The sequence below is a fragment of the Lolium rigidum genome, chromosome 2 (assembly GCF_022539505.1).
Source record: "Lolium rigidum isolate FL_2022 chromosome 2, APGP_CSIRO_Lrig_0.1, whole genome shotgun sequence".
Classification (NCBI taxonomy): domain Eukaryota; kingdom Viridiplantae; phylum Streptophyta; class Magnoliopsida; order Poales; family Poaceae; genus Lolium; species Lolium rigidum.
In genome coordinates, this window is record NC_061509.1 from 173,561,996 (window position 1) to 173,566,619 (window position 4,624).

Below are 4,624 nucleotides of genomic sequence, written 5' to 3' on the forward strand. Positions count from 1 at the left end.
AAAAAGTGGGAATAAACCGGGATTAAACTCGATCATCCTCTAGCACCAAACATGCATTTAGAATAAGTGGAGTTTTGAACTTTGGAGGGGATTATCCCTATTAATATTTTCCACTAAAACTCTAGCACCAAACAAGGCATGAGGATGACGTGGCGTCTCATTCTTCTCAACATCAAAATGGTGTTAGGGCAATGGATGTCGTACCACCCACATATTACCCTCCGCAACACTGGTAGATACTAATATCACTGATGGACACTTAAACCCCTATTTCACCGTTTTCGTGCTCATCAAAACAAGTTAGTCATAAATGACTCCTCAATCAGGGACGGGTGTTGGAGGCAAAGCTTATATGAAATAACAACCTCGTCAACATAAGGTGTTAAGGTTGAAGATACAATGTATGGCCACGGATTATAATCCAGTTACAATCTTAAGAAATTGCACGTGTCAACCATCGTGACGGATATATGGTACAATTAATAGCCGCGACCCTCATCACCGAATATTTGTCTAGAGCAAATGTTTTCAAGGCTACCACTCTGACTTGCGGTAAACAAGAAACAGTTCAACTTTTCTAACAAGTACATTTACGTAAATAATACACATATACCTCCATTCCGTATGTGGGTGCATGCATGCCACGCGCTCACGATACATACAATGTTACACCAAGTCGAGTGAAGCATGTTTCTTTGCTTTGAATCCAAGATATGACGTGTTGATGGCACGCATCTTGCTGGCTATTTCTTTCATGTTCCCTCGGTCACTTGGTAGTGAGTGCGTAGAGGAAAGTGCTACTTGGAACAAAGATACTAAACACTGATATAACATACCCTCTGATACTGTCTTTGCATGGGCGAAGTCCTTGCATTCTTCTGTGAGACGTGTATCAAGGACGTGATATATTTGACGTGGGAAGTTATTATCCACAAAGTTGACAATGTTAGTTTCGTCCTTGAACATAGGGTCTGTTGGTCTCTTGCCAGTCATCATCTCCAGAAGTACGACACCAAAACTATAGACATCGCCAGAAGTCGATGCCTTGCGGGCACCTCCTGCGTACTCTGAAGATTGAAGAGAGACACATATGTATTTAGTAATATTCTGTTTCCAAAGTATTTTACCAAGGCAAACCGAAATGCTTTGAGAGGCAATATACGTAGAAAACAAACCTGGAGCAATATATCCTATAGTGCCCTTCACACCAACTGATGAAGTGATGGTTGTAGAACCGGTCGATGTTGATGAAGAATCTACATAAAAACTTGCAATACCGAAGTCTCCCAGTAGAGCATTCATATCATCGTTCAGAAGGATGTTACTAGGCTTGACGTCACAATGGATAGTGGGCCTTCCACAATCATGGTGTAAATAGTCCAATGCATCAGCTATGTTCACAGCTACGCTTAATCTCTGACTGAACCCTAAATATTTAGGAGTTTTCCCGTCTCCTTTGTGATGTAGCCATGTGTCTAGATTCCCGTTGGGCATGTACTCATAAAGTAAAGCTTTAAATACACTGCCTGTATAATCAACGGTGGAACACGCTGTTATGATAGGAAGAAGATTTCGGTGCTGGATGCTTCTCAGTGCTTCACATTCTGACAAGAAACTTTTCTCCGCCCCTCGCATGTCAAGGTCAAACACCTTAACAGCCACCTCCAAATTAGTTTCCTTCAACTTTCCTCTATATACTGTACCATGACTTCCTCTTCCAACAAGGTTAGATTCTGAGAAGTCCAATGTGGCTTCGGATAGATCCTTGTAAGAAACTTTAAGAAAGTTTTCGCCAAAAGACTGCATTGATAGGCATTCTCTTCGTGGCGCCTTCTTCAAAAGGAGTAACAAGTAGATCACCAATGCGAGTGACAATACGCCAAATACTGGGATCAACACTCTGATCAAATAGTATCCTGCTTTCCTTTTCCAAGAAGCTGCTGTGCACGTAGGGAGATCCATGTCTCCACCGCAGAGCCCCCAATTACCTTGGAGCGAGACAGCTGTAGCATTTCCGAAAATTCCGTTTTTTGGTATTTCACCCTGAAGATGATTGTATGAAAGATCTAACTGCCTAAGCTGTAGCCTCTCGAGATCTTCAGGAATGGCTCCCGAGAAGTAATTATGGGAAAGATTTAGCATGCTCAAGCTCCGTAGCATGCCCAAAAATGTTGGAATGGTTCCTACGAGAAAGTTTTGGGCCATTTGGATGGTAACTATGCTTTGACATTTGGCCAAAGTATCAGGATCGAATTTCCCCAGTAAGCTTGTTTGATGACAGATCTAGGGTGAGGAGTCCTGTAAGGCTGCCAACCTGAATAGGTATGTTTCCCTGAAGATTGTTGCAACTAAGGTTTAATATCACGAGTTGTGGGATGCTCCCTAAGGTGGGTGGAATAGGGCCTTCAAATTTATTGCTTCCTAGAAAGAGTTCAATTAACTTGGTAAGCTGGCCAAGGGATGACGGTAATGGCCCAATAAAGCTGTTCACTTGTAGGTAAAGACCTTGCAGATTTGTTAGTTTCCCAATCCATTCTTCAATTGTACCAGTTAAATTGTTATATTCGAGTCCTAGGGAGTTTAAACTCCCAAGGTTCCCTATGCTTGGGGGAACCGTGCCTGAAAGCTTGTTTCCACCAAGAAGTAGATCATGTAAGTTACTAGACAAGTTCCCTATGGTATTTGGTATAGCTCCTTGTAGCTGATTATCAGCTAGGAACAACGATTCAAGACTTCTACAGTTTGCCAATGCATTAAAGAATTCGCTGCCATTAGCTTCAAGATTGTTTTCCTGAAGGTTTAAATAATGCAGGTATTGAAGATTACCCAAGGAGGTGGTAATTTCGCCAGTTAAACTGTTGTCTTGTAATTCTAACCTTTGCAGTCCCGAAATATTGCCTACTGAAGCGGGAATTTGACCTTCAAACATGTTGTCATACAAATAAAGCTCTCCGACCTTTGGCAGGCCGTTTCCTATGTTAGGTGGGAGTTTGCTGTTTAGCATGTTGGACTGCAAGGCTAAATATTGAAGAGAATTAGAACGATTCAGCAGACCCTCCGGGAATCCACCTGACAACCTATTTGCTCCTAGGCCCAACCTCAACATGTTTTGCAGTTTCCCTAGCTCGTCAGGAATACTTCCAGTTAGATTATTGTAGGCAAGGCCAAGCCTTTTCATGGTAGTGATGTTGCCGAGGGTCGGAGGGATGACCCCAGTGAGATTATTCCAAGAAAGAAATAAAACTGAGAGGTTGGACATGACCCCTATTTGTGGAGGAATTTCACCTACTAGGAAGTTTGTGCCGAGGTTTATTATCCTTAATTTGGAACAGTTGGCAATTGTATCTGGGATAATATCATGCAACTGGTTCATACTCAGGTCAAGGACTTGAAGTTTTTGTAGATGCTTAAGAGGAGGGAACTGGCCAGAGAAACTATTTTTGGATAGGTTCAGTGTTCTAAGGAACGTTAAGTTCCCAATGGAGGAGCTGATGGGACCAGCCAAGTTCTGGCCAAAGAGTTCAAGAGCCACCACGCGCCCTGGATGTGTTCGGCTGCATCTGACTCCCGGCCACAAGCAGTGGTCGGAGCTGGAGTTCCAAGAACTGAACCATCCCGATGGATCGGAACTGATTTCATCTCTGAAAGCTTGCAGCCAGAGCACATCTGTGCTGTTATCAGGGAGAGTTGCGCAATTGATCTTGATAGTACCAAAAAAGAGAAGGAATAATCCCAATAATATAAGCATGCTGAGTTTTCCTGGTCCCTTGGGACGCGTTGAGGCCATTGTCACCTGCAAAATATAAATCATAAACGTTGCGGTTTTGTGCAGTGGTGGCATGGCTCTAAGTATGTTGAAGTACGACAGGCTTACGGGCATAGATGTTTTGCAATTTGACATTGATCTGCGCAAATGTTTGCTAACAGCTTTGACATTATGTGAATTTTTTTTTTCGAGACCACGCGGAAAACGTGCATTATGTGAATTTAGAGATAGTACTAATTAACATTATAAGCATAAGATTTATTTTACTAGCAGAGTAATAAGTTTTGTAAAATATTCAGATTTCATTCGCAATAAGTAATGATGTTAAGGTACTAGTACTACTGCTCGACCGGTAACATAGAGATGAGAGGAACATACCGTTGCTCGGCCGGAGCGCTCAACACGGGAGCCTTTTCTGGTCCCAGTGCTGGATGCGTGAGCTGTGGAGTGTGGATATGATTGTTGGATGCTCAGCTGGCTGAGGCCCCAGGGGTTTAAAAACACAATTACAGCAGCCTCACATCCACACACACTACTAGAAAAACAGGCTTCTGGTGAGCCCCATAAGTCGCGAAGGTAAAGGAACCGCGACTAATGGTACCTTTAGTCGCGGTTCGGGAGGCGAACCGCGACCAAAGGCCTGGGCCCAGGGCGCTCGGTGGCCAGCCGTTGCACGTGGGGGGCTTTAGCCGCCCCCCCTATATATACCCACCCAGCAGCCAACACTTAGCCATTTGGTGCCATTTTCTTCACAAGCTTCACAAGTGGGTGTTAGGTTTGCTTTTGGTTCCTCTTATGCACATAAGGTGTTTGATGAAATGCCCCAAGAGCATGAAACAAACATGATATGAAGTGTTG

At 43.4% G+C, this 4,624-nt stretch overlaps 1 pseudogene; it reads right to left on the bottom strand.

Annotated features, from left to right (window-relative positions):
* Positions 1 to 666: 666 nt before the first annotated feature.
* On the bottom strand, positions 667 to 4,289 carry LOC124690310 (annotated as a pseudogene).
* Positions 4,290 to 4,624: the final 335 nt, after the last annotated feature.